The following is a 22,085-nucleotide window of genomic DNA, read 5'->3' as shown; positions in this document are numbered from 1 at the left end:
AGCAAATCTATAAAATAGAAACTATAACAGGATCAATGAAAGATCAACCAGAGTGCAGAAGACAACAAACTGTGCAAATGCAAATATAAATAAATAGCAATAAATAACAAGAATACGAAGTAAAGAGTCTTTAAAGTGAGATCACTGGTTCTGGGAACACCTCAATGGATGCGCCAGTGAGTGTAGTTATCCTCTTTTGCTCAAGAGCCTGATGACAGCAATGAGAAAAGGACATGGCCTAGATGGTGGAGATCTCTGATGATGGATGCTGCTTTCCAGTATAACCCCACAAACAGCAGGCAGGTGCAGTAAATGACTAGAACTGAGTTTGTTTCTGATATTTTTGGAGTGAATGTACTGTACACCAAACCCTTAGAGATAATTGACAGAAATGATAGAAGATTCAGTTTCTTAATTCACTAAATTAAAATAAGGTTTTAAAAGTTGGTCAGATTTTTAAGATCATCTGGGAACATCGTGAAATTCCATAAGATCATTAGATATAGGAGTAGAATTAGGTCATTTGGCCTATCAAGTCTGATCCGCCATTTCATCATGGCTGATCCATTTCCCTCTCAGCCCCAATCTCCTGCCTTCTCCCCGTTTCCCTTCATGCCCTGACTAATCAAGAATCTATCAGCCTCTGCCTTAAATATACCCATTGACTTGAGTTCCACAGCTGCCTGTGGCAACAAATTCCACAGATTCACCACTCTCTGGCTAAAGAAATCCCACCACATCTCTATTCTAAAAGTACATCCTCTGGTCTGTGGCTGTGTCCTTTGGTCTTAGACTCCCCCACCATCCTTCTATCGAGGACTCTCAACATTCAATAAGTTTCAATGAGATCCCTCTTCATTCTTCTGAACTCCAGTGAGTACAGTCCCAGAGCTATCAAACACTCCTCATACGACAAGCCTATATCTACTGACCTAAACAGTCCCACTGAAGTGATCTCTGGCCACAGCCTCTCTCAGCTTCACTACAAGAGAATTTTTACAGGGATAGGCCACTCGGCCCCTCAAGCCATCCTTACCATTCAATGTGACCATGGCTGATTTATGCAGGCCACAACTCCTCTTCTGTGCCTGATTCATTTATTTATCTTCTCCCTAAGTACATCTAGTGATTCAGCCTTCACCACCCTCAGGAGCAGAGAATTCCAAAGATACACCACCCTCTCAGGCAAACTTCTGTGCAAATCAGTTTTTAAATTTTATTTATTTAAAGATACAGCGTGGAATAGGCCTTTCCAGCCCTTTGTCCCACGCCGTCTTCAGCAAACCCCAAATTAATCCCAGCCTAATCATGGGACAATTTATAATGACCAATTAACCTACTAACCAGTACATCTTTGAGGGTGGAAACCGGAGCACCCAGAGGAAACCCACACATGCCACAAGGAGGACATGCAAACTCCGGGTTTGAACTCTGAACTTTGACACCCTGAGCTGTAATAGCGTCGCGCTAACCGCTATGTCACCCTAGTGCCCTGTAAATGAGCACACCCTTGTTTTGTAGCCCTGTCACTGGTCGGCGGCCAACCAAACAGACGTGACCCATCAGTTTCGGCAGGTGTACAGTGGAGAGCATTCTGACTGGTCGCGTCACGGACTGGCATGGAAGCTGCAACGTGCGGGATGACAAGAGGCTGCAGAGTCAGCCAACTCCACCAAGGGCACAGCCTTCCCCACCATCAGGAACAACTTCCAAAGGGAATGTCTCAAGAAGGTTACATCCATCATTATGGATCCTCACCAACCAAGAAATGCCCTCTTCTCATTACCAATATTGTTAACACGAACCTGAAGACCCGCACACTCAATGATCCTGTAACAGCTTCTTCCCTTCCACTATTAAATTTCTTAATGGTCCATTATTCCATAAACACTACCACACTTCTTTTTTCACTTTTATTTATTTTGTAACTCATTGTCATGTTCTGTCTTTGCACTGTACTGTTGCCGCAAAAGATCAATTTCACAGCATAGAGTCAGTGATGATAAATTTGATTCTGATTTTCAGAAGATCAGAAGTGTATGACTCAACAAGGTAAGTAAAGGCATCCGTTAGTCTTGCGAGACCATGGATCTGCGCCTGCGAAGTCTTCACTCTCCAGGGCGCAGGCCTGGGCGAGGTTGTATGGAAGACCAGCAGTTGCCCATACTGCAAGTCTCCCCTCTCCATGACACATGTTGTCCAAGGGAAGGGCATTAGGACCCATACAGCTTGGCACCGGTGTCATCGCAGAGCAATGTGTGATTAAGTGCCTTGCTCAAGGACACAACACGTTCCCTCGGCTGGGGCTCGAATTCATCACCTTCAGGTAGCTAGTCCAATGCCTTAACCACTTGGCCACATGCCCACAACTCAACAAGGATAAAATGCAAAGTGAATTAGAAGTAACACACACAAAATGCGGGAGGAACTCAGCAGGTCAGGCACATCTATGGAAATGAATCGATAGATAGATAGATACTTTATTGATCCCAAAGGAAATTACAGTGTCCCAACAGCACTACAACTGCACAGGTATACAAAAATATAACTTTTAGAAGAGAAGTAAGAAAGAATAAAAAACAAGTTACCTCAAACAGTCTAACAGAAGGGGCTCATCACTTCCCCGTCGATAGGTTGACTCATTATAGAGCCTAATGGCCAAGGGAAAGAATGATCTCATATAGCGCTCTTTGGAGGAGCATATTTGTCTGAGTCTGTAACTAAAAACGCTCTCCTGTTCAGCCAAGGTGGCATGCAGAGAGTGAGAAACACTGTCCAGAATTGCCAAGATTTTCTGTAGGGTCCTTTGTTCTACCACAGTCTCCAGTATGTCCATTTTGACTCCTATAACAGAGCCAGCCTTTCTAATCTGTTTATTGAGCCTGTTAGCATGATCTGTGTTGATGCCATTGCCCAGGCACACCACTGCATAGAAGATTATACTGGCAACAACAGACTAATAGAATATGTGAAGGAGAGGCTGCATACTGCAAAGGACCTCAGTCTCCCAAGGAAGTAGAGGCAACTCTAGCACTTCTTGTACACAGCCTCTGTGTTGGTGATCCACACAAGTCTGTCACCATTTTGGGCTGAGACCCTTCTTCAGGACTGGAAAGGAAGGGTGAAGATACCAGAGTAAAAAGGTAGGGGAAGGGGAAGGGGGACAAGCAAGAAGGTGACAGGTGAAGCCAGGTGGGTGGGGGAGGGGAGATGAAGTAAGAAGCAGGGAGGTAATAGGTGGAAAGACTTAAGGGCAGGTAGGAGAGGAGAATAGACCATGGGAGAAACGGAAAGAGGGAGGGGGCACCAAGAGAAGGTGATAGGCAGGTGTGGAGAAGAGGTAAGAGGCTAGAGTGGGGAATTGAAGAAGAGGAAAAAGGAAGAGGGAGAAATCACTGGAAGTTGAAGAAATCAATGTTCATGCCATCAGGATAGAGGCTACCTAGATGGAATATGAAGTATCACTCCTCCAACCTGAGAGTGGTGTCACCATAGAGGACAAGGAGGCCATGGACCGACAAGAGGGAATGGGGATAGGAAGTAAAAGGTAAATTGGAATCATATTGAGTACACTAGCTGGAGTCCAAGTTCTTCAATTACAACTCTGGGTACTGAGAAAGACCACAGTAGGGCTCCAGCACTCCCTCTCAGTAAAACCCACCACCTTTCACTGCAGAGGGAGAAGGAATCCACACATTTCCCCTTAGCTCTTCATTCACATTCTCCAGGATCCGAATGGTGCCAAATACAATAAGTACAACGAAAGAGCTTCTATCCACCTCACCAGAGTTTCCACTGACAAAGTGTACAGTCCTGAGAGTTAAACCTGCGCAAAGTCATTAAAGTCTTTAGTATTTCCTCTCTCAACGCACGCTCATATTGCAAAGATGAGATCCAGTGTACTCCAGGGTTTTATCGGGGTAAATTTTTTTAAAAAATTGCTCAATCTGAGCCATTAAAATATGATCTGAAAGTGTCTGTGTGCTCCCATTATCACTTGGAAATAACCGGCAAATGTTTGTGTTTGCTCATAGACTTACAATGCAAGTTCAGCTATGTATCTTTCTTTTCCTACTTTGAACTTAAGTTTCAGGAATTACGTCGAACATAGTACACTACAGCCTAGTACAGACCATTCGGCCCAGAAACTTACACTGACCTGTTAACCAACTCTAAGATCAATCTAGCTGTTCCTTGCCGCATAACTGCCAATTTTTCTATCATCTGTGTGCCTATATAAAAGTTTCATAAACATCCCTAATGTATCCGCTTCTACTGTCATCCCTATCAAGGTGCTCCACGCACCCACCGCTCTCTAATTAAAAAGAAAACATACTTTCCTCCAATCACTTTAAAATTTTGCCCCTTGTATGAGCCACTTGCACCCTAGGGAAACGGCTCTGGCTGTCCATACGAGCTATGCCGCTGATCATCTTGTTCACCTCTGTCAAGTCCCTTCTCATCCTCGTTCGCTACAGAGAAAAGTCCTATTACTTCTCAACCGCTCCTTTTAAAACAACACCAGGTTCTGCAATCACAATAATTTGTTCAAATGAGAGACAGAAGCAATCATAAAATTTTAACCCCGTTTCCCTAAACCATGTCGCCGTTTAACGGGCTATAGTTTCGGTTTAAAGCTCCAGTTTTTGAAATAACGCTGCACTCTGTTACACATAAAACTCGTTTCCTTTTCATTTAGCTGAGGAACGATTGGGTTACTTTTCCAGTTCAGATGTTTGGACGACTTTATTCTTAAATTACTCCAGAGTAGTAAAACAGTTCAAAGCAAATTAAAAGCATTAGGAGAATACTCCAATTGTACACTGCCTACCATCTGTTATCTATAAAAGTCTTTCAGTGCTACGGGTTGAGATAAAAGTCTAGCCCCGCAGGTCTGTCGCATTCATTTTGGCCTCGGAGCCACTCAGTACGGTGGCATACGATATGGACAGGAGATATGTGACTGCTTCTGGCTATTAAATTCTGTACGTTCAATCCAGGGTATCTATTATTCTTCAGCCAGAGGGTGGTGAATTTGTGGAATTTATTGCCACAGACGGCCGTGGAGGCTAAGTCATTGGGTATATTTAAAGTGGAGGTCGATAAGTCCTTGATTAATCAGGACGTCAAAGGTTACGGGGAGAAGGCAGGAAAATAGGTCTGAGAGGAAAATTAAATTAGCCATGATGGAATGGTGGAGCAGACTCGATGGGGTAAATGACCTAATTCAGCTTTATATCACGGAGGACCCACACCATCCGGACATGCCCTCTTCTCATTGCTACCATCAGGGAGGAGGTACAGGAGCCTGAAGACACACACTCAATGGTTCAGGAACAGCTTCTTCCTCCCCACCATCGGATTTCTGAACGGTCCATGAACACCGCCTCCTTATTCATCTCCTTTGTTTCATTTATTTATCCTGTAATTTGTAGACATGCCCAGTGAGGAAGCTTGGTGTGTCACCAAAGACTATAACAGTTTCCTGCAGATGTACAGCGGGAAGCATTCTAACTGATTGCATCACAGTCTGGTTTGGAGGTTCCAATATACAGGATTAGAAGGGACTACAGAGGGTTGGAGACACTCCCAGCTCCATCATGGCCATAACCTCTCCACCAACAAGGACAGCTTCAAAGGACGGTGCCGCAGGAAAGCGGCATTCATCACTAATGACCCTCACCATCCAGGTCACTCAAATATGTTCCACTCATTTTTTAAGGAGTCGGCAAAAATATTTTTAAGTAGAAACGGTGCATTTCCCCGACTAATTTGTTACTTTTGAACAGAAGTGAAGTAAAGTAACGGCAGACACTGGAATCTCGCCAGCCTTGACATGCCCTCGTCTCATTGTTACCGTCAGGGGGGAGGTGCAGGACTTGCCCTCTTCTCAGTGCCATCAGAGAGGAGGTACAGGAGCCTAAAGACCCACACTCAACGAGTCAGGAACAGCGTCTTCCCCTCGGCTGTCAGATCTCTGAACAAACCATGAACCCATGAACACCACCTCGCTATTCCTTTTGGTTTACACTTTTGCTCTTACATAGTCGTCTTTATGTCTTTAGGACACAAAACTACAAATTTCGCGCGGTCACAAACACGAGGAATTCGTTCACCAGCAACTTTGATGTGTGTTGCTTAAATTTCGCGCGGTGGTAACTCAGTGATTCTGAACCTGACTTTCTGTTCTGTGAAGACTCAAGAGCCTACAAATCTGGAATCTGGTCTCTGAACTAGCTCCGAGACCCTCCTTTTAGTCTAGCTAGCTCGTCCCTTCCTAAGCGTGGTAGCATATACACGGTGGGTGACATACAGCAATGAAGCGATTATGTATTCCCCAATGGCCATATAGCAGTGAAGGGGTTAACGCGGATGTTTGGCCAAGTGAAGCATCACAATTCATCCAGACCCCACACCCCTGCAGCCCCGCACTAACTGGGGAACGAATCCAGGTCGATATTACGTTCTCACCCCGAGACAGGGTCGGACGGAGAGGCGACTACCGAGCGCGAATCAGACTCGCCCTCCCGCCCTGCACGCTACAAACTGGTGTTTTATCTGCCCGATTTGATTCTAATCCTGATTCAGAAGCCGGTCCGAAGGAGTTTTAATTTCGCCAGGGAAGCGATTTCCCAAAGATTCCGCGGAATGAGAGATTTTAACAGCCAACGAGCCAAGATTTCCCCGCACGGTTCAAACACTTATTACACACACTCCCTCCTCATACCGTCCTGTCAAGCGATAAACTTTAAATAGTTCTGAAATCCAAATGGTTACAACAACAGTGCCGGAATCTCCACCAGGTAACAGTGACTATTTCTAGTTTCAGCCCCCGCAGTTTAAAACATGCAATAATCTGTAACAAGCGGTGCTCTGTCGCGGCCAGTTAGTTCCGCGCTTTCTCTGGTGCCGAGGTGAACGCACCCGGGAATTACCTGGCAGCCGTGCCGGCGAGGGTGCGGGGAGCTCCGGCCGCCGCGTGGTGTTCGGGGGAGCTGCTCCGCTCAGCGCCGAGCCGGGCACGGACGAGATTCGGCCAAGTGTCAGATGAACCTCCCAACCTCCCAACTGTCTAATTGTAGAGATCAGCGGGCGGGGAGGTATTTAACTGCGGTCCGTCCAACGTCCCGGACTTGGAACCCTGAATCTGGGTGGGGGGGGGGTGTTGTTGTGGGGGTGTACCCGCTCCCGCTGAACTCTTGGATTTCCCCCGCCTTGGGTCGCTCTTCTGCCGCTCGCTCATTCATTGCCCGCAGCTGCCGGCGGAGTCTGCAACCGGCCACATCGTACAGTGTGTGACCGTGTGCGGATAGGGCACGGGATCCGCTTCAGGAACACCTCCGCCCTCCACCCATGTCTCGGGCACACCCCCTCCCCTCCCTGCCTCAGAAACATCCCCCTCCCCGTCTGAGAAACCCACCTCTCCTCCTCTTTAAGATACTGCCCCCGCCCCTCAAGATTCAGGAAATTGCCCCCCCCCACCCTGCTCAGGAACCTATCCCTCCCTCTTCAGGATTTAAGAACCTGAACCACCTCTCAAGTCTCAGTAAAATGCCCCCTCCCTCAAGAAACTTCCACCCCTCGGGGCTCAGAATCCTGCTGTCCACACCCACCCTCCACCCCCCCCACCCCCAGCAAACTGTCCTCTGTCTCAGGACTGAAGAACCTGATCCCATTCTCAGGACTTAGTTCAATGCTTTCTCCCCCCAGAAAACTGCCCCCTTCCCCTGAACTCAAGAACCTGCACACTGTCTCAGGACTCAGAAATGTGTCCCCCCTCCTTTAACACTCTGAAATCCCTCCCCCCTTGGAAACTACCCCCATCTCGGGACTCTGGAACTTGCCTCTCCCCCCGAAGATTCAGAAACCTGCCACCCCACTAGGAAACCCCATTTCCTCAGGGCTCATGAACCTGCATATCCTCTCTGGTCTGAGGAACCTGCCCTTCCCAGGAAACTGCCCCCTCCCTCAGGACTCTAGAACTTGCCCCCTCTAAGGACTCAGGAGCTCACTGAAGGAGTTTGCCCTGGGGAACGTGGAACAATGCCCAGCCCCGAGTGTGGGGCATGGGGGATGTCACATTGTTCCCTTCCCTATCACCGCTAACCCAAATCAGACCAGGCACAGGAGCACAGGAGCTTGGCACATCACTTCCAGGCCCTTTATTGAATCTCTCTAATATATATATATATATATATATATGTAACACACACACACACACACACACACCTTCTCCGTGGATTGTCACCTTGTCATGGTGGAGAGGCTTGTGTGGTCCTGTGATCCCGAGAGCAATGCCGTCTGGAGCTATGCTCCTGGTAGGGTCACCCATGGCGGTAAGGTCGAGAGTGAGGTCCCTGACAACGAACAATCCAACCAAGACCTCAACGGTGGAACAGGTGGATGAAGTTACTTTGAACTCAACAGCTGTGAAGGCGGATGAAGGCTGCTACAAATCCATCAGCTCCAATCGTCGTGGTTTCCATGACATTGGAATCAGTTGGTTGATTTGTGAAGTATCGTGTGCTTCTTGCAGTGCAACATCAAGTACGCATTAAACAAAGACACACACAGGCATCTTCGTTCTGTGGGCCACTTGATCAACAGAACGAAGACCATCATCCTCGACCTCGAAGGTTAGCCACGACGACAATGACACACACACACACACACACACACACACACACACACACATATATGTTACTTCACTAGTTAAGGACTTGTTCTAAGGCAAACACTTATTGCAATCTTCTACTTAAAATCTTACCTGAAAGCAATGTTCTCCTGGTCAAATGGAATCTGGACACTCTAATCTGATTGGGCAGTGTTTCCCAATGGATACAGGTATCCTGAGCAATGGTAAAAGTCACACAACAGTGCAGACAGAGTTCATTTGATCCACTCTGCCTGTCCTGGCTCATTAAGTCATTCAGTTAGTCTCATTTCCCTGCCCAACCCCAGAGCCATACTAAATATTTCCCAAATATTTATCCGGTTCTCTTCAGGAAAATGTTCTAATTAAATCTGCATCAGTCACCCTCTTGGACAAGGTATCCTAGCGTCTCTGCGTCTGAAATAAATCCCAGTACCTCTTTGCCAATGATCTTAACTCTGTGTCCTCTGGTTACTGGCAGACTGCCAGCGGTTCTGTTTCCTTGCAAACAGTGAGATAACAACAAGTTATCAGATTTGAGCACTCCAACGTGCTCTGCCCTCCGAGGCAGAGAGTCAAGCACAGATAAAAGCCCGGGCTGCCATCCCTGGTCAGTGCAGAGGGGTCCCACAGGGTCCTTCAGATGGAATGTATCTGCTCCTGCAGGTGGAATTAAGGACTCTCATCGCCCAGGACATGCCCTTTTCTCATTGCTACCATCAGTGCGGAGGTACAAGAGCCTGAAGACCCACGCTCGACATTTTAGGAACAGCTTCTTTCCCTCCGCCATCAGGCTTCTGTACAGTCCAGGAACCCATGGACACTACTTCACGAGCCCTCTTTCTCACGATTTATTTATTTTATTGTAACTCAGTTATTTGTTAATGACTCTCTACCCTATCTATGGTTCTCATAATTTAAAAAATAAACGTCTCCCAGGTCCCTCCCTCAGCACATTGGATCCCAATGACCTTTCATCTCACGAGAAAACCAAAGCAAAGGAAAACGAGTGGAATTGGAGACAAGTGGATCAATACCTCAGAGTCCCTCCAACCATTCACAGCACAGAAGGTGCTTATCAGCACAGTGGTTCTCAGTGTGAGTCATGTAACCCCCCAGGGGGCCATGCAGGATTTGGTACGGGCCACCAGTAAAAAGCAAGAAACTAGGGGCCACAGGAGTTTCACATCCCCGATGTAGAATCTATCTCATGTTTTCAATATTTATTGATTATTTAGTTATTTATTTATTATTATTTTTATTTGTTTCTTGTCTTTGCACACTGACTGAATGCCCTAGTTGGACGGTCTGTCATTGATTCTATTATAGTTATTATTCTATAGATTTCATGAGTATGCCCACAAGAAAATGAATCTCAGGGTTGTATACAGTGACATATATGTACCTTGATAATAAATTTACTTTGAACTTTGAACTTTGGAACTTTGAATGGGCCATCATGTTTTAATGAAATATTACTAAAATATATAAATAAAAAAGCAATGAATTCATGTAATTTAATTGGAATCCTGAATGAAATGAAGGAAAATATGCTAGATGGTGCAAATGAAGCAGCAAACAGCTTAGCCTCTGTGTGTGTGTGTGTGTGTTGGGGGGGAGGGGGTGGCGAGTGTGATTTTAGTCAAACTCTTCACCTGCTATCAAAAGCTCCTAACCGTCTTAATGTTGTGAATAAAGGTGATCTTCGATTATCCTTGACCAAGCTGCAACCAGATATTCAAAAATTCACTGGTAGCAGCTATCACTAAATACCCAAAGAATATTTGGCGCTGTATTTTGTAATAATATTAAGTGCTTTTTTGGTGCTAGTTGGAAGAATATTATATATATTATAAATAAAGTATTCTATTCAGCTTTCTTTCCAATATTTTTATTATTAGTTTTACATATAAAAATACAGAGCACAGGAAAAAAATAATATCCAGGTCTTTGAAATTGTTTTTTTTCATATACACCTGTAACATTATATTTAACATATAATAATACCTATAATTCATTCAAAGACAAATATTGACTGTATATTAGAATACTTAGTACGGTGACCAAAAAAGCTTTAGCAACTATTGGAGATGACGGAGGGTGGGGGCCACGGCGGTAAATGAAACTCACAAGTGGGCCACGCGCAGAAGAAGTTTGAGAAACACAATATTAGCCCAATCCCACCATTCAGCTCCAGGTCTGTGCCCTGCAGGTCATGTTCTTCCAGTACACACCCAGGGATTGTTTGAACTGGGTTTATGCCTCCACCTTCCCTTCAGGCAATGAGTCTCAGAGCGCATGTTTCCTCGTTCTTTTTAGTCATTCAAGGGGTGTGGGCTGAGCCAGCATTTAATCGCCCCTCTCTAATTGCCCTTGAGAAGGTGGTGGCAGTAAGCTGCCTTCTGGAATCGCTGCAGTCCTTGAGGAACAGGCCCTCCCCTTCGGCCCACAATGTTGTGCTGAACCAATTAAATTAGTAATCAAATGGGCAACCTAACTAATCCCCTCTGCCTACACAATGTCCACTTCTTCCATTTTCCTCTCATTTATGTGCTGTTCAAAAGTCTCTAATGTATCTTTCTCTACCACCACCCCAAGCAGCACATACCAGGCACTCACTACTCTCTGTCTAATAAATCTTGCCGCTCACATCTCCTTTGAAGTTTATCCCCTCTCACCTTAAATGCACACCCTCTGGTATTAGACATTTCAACCCTGGGAAAAAAGATACCGTCTGTCTGCTCTATCTATGCCTCTCATAATCTTATGACCATATATAACCATATAACAATTACAGCACGGAAACAGCCCATCTTGGCCCTTCTAGTCTGTGCCAAACTCTTACTCTCACCTAGTCCCACCGACCTGCACTCAGCCCATAACCCTCCATTCCTTTCCTGTCCATATATCTATCCAATTTAACTTTAAATGACAACATCGAACCTGCCTCAACCACTTCGGCTGGAAGCTCGTTCCACACAGCCACCACTCTCTGAGTAAAGAAGTTCCCCCTCATGTTACCCCTAAAATTTTGCCCTTTAACTCTCTATAAACCGCTATCAGATCTCCAATCAGTCTCCACTACTCCAGAGAAGACAACCTAAGTTTATCCAGCTTCTTGTTATAGCACATGCCCTCTAATCCAGGCAGCAACCTGGTAAATCTCTTCTGCACCCTCTCCAAAGCCTCGCCATCCTTCCTATAGTGGGGCAAACGGAACTGTATGCAATACTCCAGATGTGGCCCAATGAGTGGTTTATAAAGCTGCAGCCTAACTTCCTGACGTTTGAACTCAATGCCTCAACTAATAAAGGAAAGCACACCAGATGCCTTCTTAATCACCCTATCAACCCGTGTAGCCACTTCAACAGAACTATGAAATTGGACACCAAGATCCCTCTGGTCATCAACACTGGTAAGGGTCTTGCCCTTAACAGTGTACTGTCTTTACATTTGAGTACTGTATCTTATCTCATCTTATCTCTTGTCCTTCTACCAATGACTTTAACATGAGGAAATCTGCAGATGCTGGAAATTCAAGCAACACACACAAAATGCTGGTGGAACGCAGCAGGCCAGGCAGCATCTATAGGAAGAAGGCCGTCCGTCGACTGTGTTTCTTCCTATGGATGCTGCCTGGCCTGCTGCGTTCCACCAGCATTTTGTGTGTGTTGCACCAATTACTTTAAACTACTGCCCCAGGTTTTTGATCCCTCTCCTGAGAGAATGGATCCTTTTTAACTCAGTCTAAGCTTCGTTGTCTCTTACACCTCAGTGAAATGTTCACTGTGTTCTGAAGGGATCAGAGGCTCTCCCATCTGATTTAGCTTAGGTGCTATTTTATTTTATTTTCATTTAGCGATTCAGCGCAGAATAGGCCCTTCTGGTCCTTTAAGCAGTGCCGCCCCAGCAACCCCTGACAACCCTAACCTAATCGCGGGACAATTTACAATGACCAATTAACCTACCCGGTATGTCGTTGGACTGTAGGGGGAAACCAGAGCGCCCGGGGAAAACCAACAGACTCCACAGGGAGATGTACAGAGACTCCTTACAGAGGATGCCAGGATTGAACTCTGAACTCCGACGCCCTCGGCTGTATTAGCGTCGCACTAACTGCTACGCTACCGTAGCACCTTGGCGACCTCACAGCTACGACTTTATGATCCTGACAGCATCCTTGTAAACCTCCTCGCACTCTTTCCAGTGCATTCACACACGTGGTGAACAGAACAGTTCACAGTACTCATATGTGACCAGCAAGTGTTGGGAAAATGGCCTCCCGGGGAACAACACAGCACAAAGACAGGCCTTTGGCCCACAGTGTCTTTGTGGACATTATGCCAAATTAAACTGAATCTCTTCTGCCTGCACATGATCTATATTCCTCCATTCCTTGTATATTATTGTGCCTGCATAAAACCCGGTTAAAAATACCTCTGTCATATCTGTTTCCACCACCACCCTCAACTGTTCATTCTAGGCACACACCACACTGTATGAAACTTGCCCCACACATCCTCTTTAAACATTCCCCCTCTCACTATAAAGCTATGCCCACTGGTTTTTGACATTTTTATCCTGGAAAAATGGGAAGCCGGGTGGAGACATGTCTCTACCAAAGGCGGTATAAGGCACTCTTTCCCTCCGCTAGCCTGCAGGTCACCCTTGGGTAAGGTGTAGCACCTGCTTAGCCCCCAAATCAGGGTCTTGTGAAGCCGTGGGAGCAGGTGGTGGATGGTCGTATGAGCAGTCCTGTACTATTCAACCTCTCCCAATAACGCAGGTCTTAAAGTCCTGGCAACGTCTTTGTAAATTTATATCCTTGCAAAACAAAATGTCTGCACTGGGAAACAGACCCCAACTACATAAACATCTTACCTCAGCCTCTGATATTCCAGAGAAAATAACCCAAGTTTGTCCAACCAAACATGTCAATATGTGTGCATGTATATAAGCAAGGGATACGCATACTGTGAGAAGTTAATCCCTACCCACTGAATTGGCACTGTAACATGGTCATCTAATTCTCCCTCTTTCCGTTAGGACACCTCTCTGATCCCTCCCACCCTTAATGTTCCTGAACCATCCAATTTTAAATTGGCTGCAAGAGACCACATCAAAATCCTGAGAGTCAATTCCCTTTAGTTGCTTCGTTAGCAATCCCATGAATCTTTGGTGTGTACTTTGCTATTTAGTATGACAATGTTTGCCCCCCAGTGCTTTCCAGCTGGTTAGCTTTGAATTTAGCCATGATAGGAAGAAGGTGAAGAAGGCAGATTCAGAAAGGCCATATCTGCTCGATTCAGAGGAGAGAGAAGTTGGAAAAACACCTCACTTTGTCTGCAGATAACATCCATCCACAGTCTAATGTCTACAATTGTTCCAGCCCCTTCTCTCACTAACTTTCCCAAATAACTGATCAGCATTACAACCGTTTAGAAGTCAAGCCTCACGTTTATAATTGAAGATTGGCTTTATTTGTTACATGGACATCGAAACTTCAAAACATACAGTGAGACATGTTCTTTGCATCAACAACCAACACAGTCTGAGGATGCGCTGCGGGGCAGCCCGCAAGTGTTGCCATGTTTCCAGCCCCAACGTAGCATTCCCACAACTCACTAACCCTAACCTGTACGTCTTTGGAGTGTGGAGGAAACTGGAGCTCCCAGAGGAAAACTACACGGTCATGGGGAGAATGTACAACCTCCTTACAGACAGTGAATTGGGTTGAATTGACTTTATTTCTTACATACTTCACATACATGAGTAAAAATCTTTACGTTACGCCTCCGTCTAAATGTGCAATGTGCAATCACAGTAATTTATAATAATTTATAATAAATAGAACAGTCAATATACTATAGAGTACACTCAAATCAGCATGAGGTAATCAGTCTGATGGCCTGGTGGAAGAAGCTGTCCCAGAGCATATTGGTCTTGGTATGCTGCGATACCGTTTCCCTGATGGTAGCAGCTGGAATAGTTTGTGGTTGGGGTGACTCGGGTCCCCAATGACCCTACGGGCCCTTTTTACACACCTGTCTTTGTAAATGCCCTGAATCATGGGAAGTTCACAACTACAGATGCGCTGGGCTGTCTGCACCACTCTCTGCAGAATCCTGCGATTGAGGGAGGTACAATTCCCATACCAGGCAGTGATGCAGCCAGTCAGGATGCTCTCAATTGTGCCCCTGTAGAAAGCTCTTAGGATCTGGGGGCCCATACCAAACTTCCTCAACCGTCTGAGGTGAAAGAGGCGCTGTTGTGCTTTTTTCACCACACAGCTGGTGTGCACAGACCAGGTGAGGTCCTTGGTGATGTGGATGCTGAGGAACTTAAAGCTGTTTACCCTCTCAACCCCAAATCCATTGATGTCAATAGGGGTTAGCCTGTCTCCATTCCTCCCGTAATCCACGACCAGCTCCTTTGTTTTTGCGACATTGAGGGAGAGGCTGTTTTCTTGACACCACTGTGTCAGAGAGATGACTTCTTCCCTGTAGGCCACCTTGTTGTTGTTTGAGATAAAGCCAATCAATGTAGTGTCGTCGGCAAATTTAATTAGCAGATTAAAGCTGTGGGTGGCGACACAGTCATGGGTATACAAGGAGTAAAGGAGTGGCAGTAATTAAACCGCAGATCACTGGCGCTATAAAGTGTTACACTAGTCACTATGTTACCATGATTAAAGTACCCATTCAGAAGTTGGTATTCAGTTTTCATTGCAATGTGGTCTGGCTGCTGCTGAAGACTGGGGGAATGTCAGCTTGTTCAGCGAATTATAGAACGACTGTCCTCACCTACCTACAGAGTAAAGGTATTTGCTTTAGAGTGGCATGGCATACTGGAGACCAGCAAATTAAATCTGAGACAACTAAAAGCACAGGCAGCATGTGGGGAGAGAGAAACACAGGCAATGATCCAGGACAATCACTTTCTTTTTCTGAAATTAGATGAAGAATAAGATCTTTTTTTAAAGATTAGCTTTATGACATGTACTGGGCACCGAAACAATATTTAATTTGTGTCAAATCGACCTAGTGAGGATTGCGCTGGGACATCCCACAATCTTTGCCATGCTTTTGGCACCAGTGTAGCATGCTCACAACTCACTAACCCTAACAGTAAATCTTTGGAATGTGGAGGAAACCAGAGCACCCGGAGGAAACCCACGCGGTCACAGGGAGAAGGTACGAATTCCTTACAGACAGTGGCAGGAATTGAACCCTAGTCATACAGCTGGTGCTGTAATAGCATCACACTGATCGCTAGGCTACTGGAGTTTACTGAGAAATATCTAGATTCAGATTCTGATTAATCTATCACATGTGCATTGAGACATACAGTGAAATGTATAGTTTGCATTAGAAACCAATACAACATGCAAATGTTGCCACACATTCCGGCGCCAACCATTTTCAACAGAACAACACAAGCAGCAAGAACAACAACAGTAAAAAAGCCTCTCTCTGCTCAAAGAACTAATCTGTGACATTCCTCCCCTACACTTTCTTCCAATCACTCTATGCCCCCTTGTTTTAGTTATTTTCACCCTGAGAAAAAGGTCCCTGGTTGTCCACTCTATCAACGGCTCTTATCATCTTGTCCACCACTACCAACCTGCCTCTGATCCTCCTTCGCTCCAAAGAGGAAAGCCCCAGCTCTAGTCGCCTGCGGAAGAGGAGCAAGCTTGCTGCTGCTGGATGTGTTTCACTGAAATGATGGACGTCTATGTAGCCCGGGCTTGGGAAAGTTCAGGGGAAATCAAAGTCTTCCGATGCCATGCTCTTGCCCATTGCACTTGAAGCTTGTGTCTTCAGTTCAGTGTCATTCAATGCCACGTCACAGTTAGGGCTCTATTAAGAGTTGTGTTCTCTGTAGGTGTGAAAAACTGCTGCGTGTGTACCTGTGTGTGATGTGTGATTGCATAAACACATGATTGTAAATCCAGGCTGTGTACGTGTGGGGGGCTGAAATTGCGACTTTATTTATTTTTATTTATTTACTGAGAGACAGTGCAGAATAGGCCTCCCTGGCCCTTCAAACTACGCCATCAGCAATCCCCAGGCTCAATCCTAGCCTAAACACAGGACAATTTACAATGACCAATTAACCTACCAAATGGTATGTCTTTGGACTGTGAGAGGAAACCAGGTCACCCAGAGGAAATCCATGTAGTCATGGGGAGAATGTACAAACTCCTTACAGACAGCGGCGGGAATGAACCCCAGTTGCTGGTTCTGTAAAGCGCTGTGTAAACCACTACAGCAGTGTGGCGCCCCATGAGTTTATGCTGGAGTTTCTTTGGAACAAAAGCATGTTTAGATTAATCTGACAGTATGCAGTTAGAATTTGTTTTGGACATGCTAATGTATTTTCCAAAAGACTTTAATTCATTTGGCACACATGCTGTCACCAATCTGTAACTCAGTTACCTTAGCTCTGAAATATGTGTGTAATATATTTTAACTTGTATATTTTTTCAAATTCGCACTGAAGTTTCCAACCAGTTCAGTGCATGATCTTTAAATATGTTCTGTCCTCCCGATACATCATCTGTCTGCAACTTCAAAAACTCAAGGTCCTAAAAAACAGAAGAGCTCTGTAACCTTTAGGTGTGATATTTTCCCTTCAACCCGTGGATATTCATCAGATCTCAGACTCTACATTCATCAAATCCCAGAGTCCCCACTCACTGGATCCCAGACTCTGCATTCATCAGATCCCTGATGCTGTATTCAACAGATCCCAGAGTCCCCATTCACCAGACCCCTGACTCCGCGTTCACCGAATCCCAGACTCTGCATTCACCAGATCCCCAAATCTGTATTCATTAGATCCAAAGCTCTGCATTCACCAAATCCCAGAGTCTGCATTCCCCAGGTCTCTGACTTGGTCAGACCACAGCTGGTCAGCTCACTGGAGATATTCGCCCTCTGCTGGTCACTTTGCACTTACACTTGATACATGAACAAAATCACAAAAGCATCATTTTACATATTCTGTAGAAAACATACATTAGTACATGACAAGGCAGAGCTACGATGGCGCATAACAGTGACTCCTTAAAGCTCATTTTCAGAAACAGTTTAGCTTCTACCTTTAATGTCTCACTTTTTCCTTCTCAGGGTGGATAGGGTTCTGTCAGAGACCCTAACCTGGAGTTACACTCAGACTTAGGTTCATTGCGGTGGTGGACCCAGCTCCTGGGGGCTCACGACTGGCTGTTTCTCAATATCCCAAGGATGCGGCCTTGGGGTTCCAAGGCTTCGCAGCCCTGTGGATGAACTGATTCAATGCCAGAGCCCCCGACTGAAGGGGGGAGAGAGAAAGGTAGCCTGTGGTATGAAAGATTGTTGGGTGAATGGTTAGTTTTTGTTGTACTGCAGATCTTCATCGGGGGCTTTGCTACGGCTTACTTGGTGGATGGAGCCTTTTTTTGCTGAAATAAGTGGGGACGGCGAGGGTTGTTGCTTTGCTGCTGTTTGCGCATGGGAAGAAGCAGGGGGAGCTTTGGGGTTCCAACGTTTTTACTGACTCTTAGGGGCACTCTTTTGTTTTCATGGACGTCTGTGAAGAACAAGAATTTCAGATTGTATATCGTATACGTTTCTCTGACATTAAATGGAACTATTGAATTATTGAACTTGGTTTTTTAGTTTCAAGCTGCATTGCTGCGTCCCCAAGCTTAAATGCCTAATTGGGGTTCAATCAGAGAGACAATGGGCTATAACACGCTAGAGAACAGTAGCCAGTCTCCTGGTGGTCAGTGGTAATTGTGTATAGGTGTAACTACAGATGGACACAGGGTTTGAATCCGAATCAGAATCAGTACCCAAATCAAAATCTGATCAGAATCCGTATCCAAATCAGAATCAGAATCAGAATCAGAACCTAATCCTGAATCGGAGCCCGAATTAGAAGCGTGAATTGGAATCGAAATCCAAAACAGAACCAGAATCAGGTTTATTATCATTGACTTTCTGGTGCTGAAAATTCTTGTTTTGTACAATTACTGTAAATTACTAAGTAAGCAAACCGAACAAAAAAAGGTGGTGTTGGTGTGTTCATGGAGCGTTCAAAGATCCAATGGGAACTCTGAAGTTGCTGTTCTGGGCGTTGTTGCATGTTGAGGTGAGCAAATTTCACCACTAGCCGGTTCACTGCTGGAAATCATCGGTGGTCTGAGGGTATTGCACAGTCACTTTAAGTCTACATATCTTTATCACAGTCGCAGCTACCAGCACAGCATCCACAACCCATGGACTACACTATGTCCATGGGGCATGCTACTTACTTGGGACATGGGACAATGTTACATAACTGGAGATGGGACTGTGTTCCACACACGAGACATGAGACTGTGTTACATACAGGAGACATCAGACTGTGTTACATACACAGGCCAGGGGCTGTACCACCTACACAGGACATAGGGTCATATCACATATATAAGACATGGGGTCATGCTACATACAGTACATGGGACATTTCAGATGTAATGTTGAGGAGCAGGATGTCCCCAGCTCAGCCTCACAGTGCACTGTGTGTACACAGCAGACAGTACTGTTGTACACGGCACAGTGTGTACACAGCAGACAGTACTGTTGTACATGGTGCACAGTGTGTACACAGCAGACAGTACTGTTGTACACGGCACAGTGTGTACACAGCAGACAGTACTGTTGTACATGGTGCACTGTGTGCGCACAGCAGACAGTACTGTTGTACACGGCACAGTGTGTACACAGCAGACAGTACTGTTGTACACGGCACAGTGTGTACACAGCAGACAGTACTGTTGTACACAACACAGTGTGTACACAGCAGACAGTACTGTTGTACACGGCACAGTGTGTACACAGCAGACAGTACTGTTGTACATGGCGCACTGTGTGTAAACAGCAGACAGTACTGTTGTACACGGCACAGTGTGTACACAGCAGACAGTACTGTTGTACATGGCGCACTGTGTGTAAACAGCAGACAGTACTGTTGTACACGGCACAGTGTGTACACAGCAGACAGTACTGTTGTACATGGCGCACAGTGTGTACACAGCAGACAGTACTGTTGTACACGGCACAGTGTGTACACAGCAGACAGTACTGTTGTACATGGCGCACTGTGTGTAAACAGCAGACAGTACTGTTGTACACGGCACAGTGTGTACACAGCAGACAGTACTGTTGTACATGGCGCACAGTGTGTGCACAGCAGACAGTACTGTTGTACACGGCACAGTGTGTACACAGCAGACAGTACTGTTGTACATGGTGCACTGTGTGCGCACAGCAGACAGTACTGTTGTACACGGCACAGTGTGCACACAGCAGACAGTACTGTTGTACACGGCACAGTGTGTACACAGCAGACAGTACTGTTGTACACGGCACAGTGTGTACACAGCAGACAGTACTGTTGTACACGGCACAGTGTGTACACAGCAGACGGTGCTGTTGTACATGGCGCACTGTGTGTACACAGCAGACCGTACTGTTGTACACGGCACAGTGTGTACACAGCAGACAGTACTGTTGTACACGGCACAGTGTGTAAACAGCAGACAGTACTGTTGTACACAGCACTGTGTGCGCACAGCAGACAGTACTGTTGTACACGGCACTGTGTGCGCACAGCAGACAGTACTGTTGTACACAGCACTGTGTGCGCACAGCAGACAGTACTGTTGTACACGGCACAGTGTGCACACAGCAGACAGTACTGTTGTACATGGCGCACTGTGTGTAAACAGCAGACAGTACTGTTGTACACGGCACTGTGTGTACACAGCAGACAGTACTGTTGTACACGGCACAGTGTGTAAACAGCAGACAGTACTGTTGTACATGGTGCACTGTGTGTGCACAGCAGACGGTGCTGTTGTACACGGCACAGTGTGTACACAGCAGACAGTACTGTTGTACACGGCACAGTGTGCACACAGCAGACAGTACTGTTGTACATGGCGCACTGTGTGTAAACAGCAGACAGTACTGTTGTACACGGCACAGTGTGTACACAGCAGACAGTACTGTTGTACACGGCACAGTGTGTACACAGCAGACAGTACTGTTGTACACGGCACTGTGTGTACACAGCAGACAGTACTGTTGTACACGGCACAGTGTGTACACAGCAGACAGTACTGTTGAACATGGTGCACAGTGTGTACACAGCAGAGAGTACTGTTGTACACGGCACAGTTTGTACACAGCAGACAGTACTGTTGTACATGGTGCACTGTGCGTACACAGCAGACAGTACTGTTGTACACGGCACAGTGTGTACACAGCAGACAGTACTGTTGTACACGGCAAAGTGCGTAAACAGCAGACAGTACTGTTGTACATGGCACAGTGTGTACACAGCAGACAGTACTGTTGTACACGGCACAGTGTGTACACAGCAGACAGTACTATTGTACATGGTGCACTGTGCGTACACAGCAGACAGTACTGTTGTACACGGCACAGTGCGTACACAGCAGACAGTACTGTTGTACACGGCAAAGTGCGTAAACAGCAGACAGTACTGTTGTACATGGCACACTGTGCGTACACAGCAGACAGTACTGTTGTACATGGCACAGTGTGTACACAGCAGACAGTACTGTTGTACACGGCACAGTGTGTACACAGCAGACAGTACTATTGTACATGGTGCACTGTGTGCGCACAGCAGACGGTGCTGTTGTACACGGCACTGTGTGCGCACAGCAGACGGTACTGTTGTACACGGCACAGTGCGTACACAGCAGACAGTACTGTTGTACATGGTGCACTGTGTGCGCACAGCAGACGGTGCTGTTTTACACGGCACTGTGTGCGCACAGCAGACGGTACTGTTGTACACGGCACAGTGTGTACACAGCAGACAGTACTGTTGTACACGGCACAGTGTGTACACAGCAGACAGTACTGTTGTACACGGCACTGTGCGTACACAGCAGACAGTACTGTTGTACATGGCACAGTGTGTACACAGCAGACAGTACTGTTGTACATGGCACAGTGTGTACACAGCAGACAGTACTGTTGTACATGGCACACTGTGCGTACACAGCAGACAGTACTGTTGTACACGGCACAGTGTGTACACAGCAGACAGTACTGTTGTACATGGCACACTGTGCGTACACAGCAGGCGGTACTGTTGTACACGGCCCACTGTGTGCGCACAGCAGACAGTACTGTTGTACATGGCACAGTGTGTACACAGCAGACAGTACTGTTGTACATGGCACAGTGTGTACACAGCAGACAGTACTGTTGTACATGGCACACTGTGCGTACACAGCAGGCGGTACTGTTGTACACGGCACAGTGTGTACACAGCAGACAGTACTGTTGTACACGGCACAGTGTGTACACAGCAGACAGTACTGTTGTACACGGCACAGTGTGTACACAGCAGACAGTACTGTTGT

General features: G+C 46.1%; 1 protein-coding gene across 5 annotated transcripts in view; it reads right to left on the bottom strand.

Annotated features, from left to right (window-relative positions):
• Positions 1-8,899, bottom strand: part of sema3d (sema domain, immunoglobulin domain (Ig), short basic domain, secreted, (semaphorin) 3D) — a 270,876-nt gene extending 261,977 nt beyond the window's left edge. For 4 of the 5 annotated variants that reach the window (XM_063072668.1, XM_063072670.1, XM_063072667.1 and 1 more), the window contains exon 1: positions 6,936-7,132. The gene's annotated coding sequence lies outside the window, so the exon portion shown is untranslated. Of the gene's footprint in view, positions 1-6,935; positions 7,133-8,767 lie in introns of those variants that run through there. The other variant, XM_063072672.1, reaches the window with a different exon arrangement.
• Between the last annotated feature and the right edge of the window lie 13,186 nt (positions 8,900-22,085).

This window comes from Mobula hypostoma, chromosome 20, assembly GCF_963921235.1.
Source record: "Mobula hypostoma chromosome 20, sMobHyp1.1, whole genome shotgun sequence".
Classification (NCBI taxonomy): domain Eukaryota; kingdom Metazoa; phylum Chordata; class Chondrichthyes; order Myliobatiformes; family Myliobatidae; genus Mobula; species Mobula hypostoma.
This window is presented reverse-complemented; position numbering and strand designations above follow the sequence as displayed.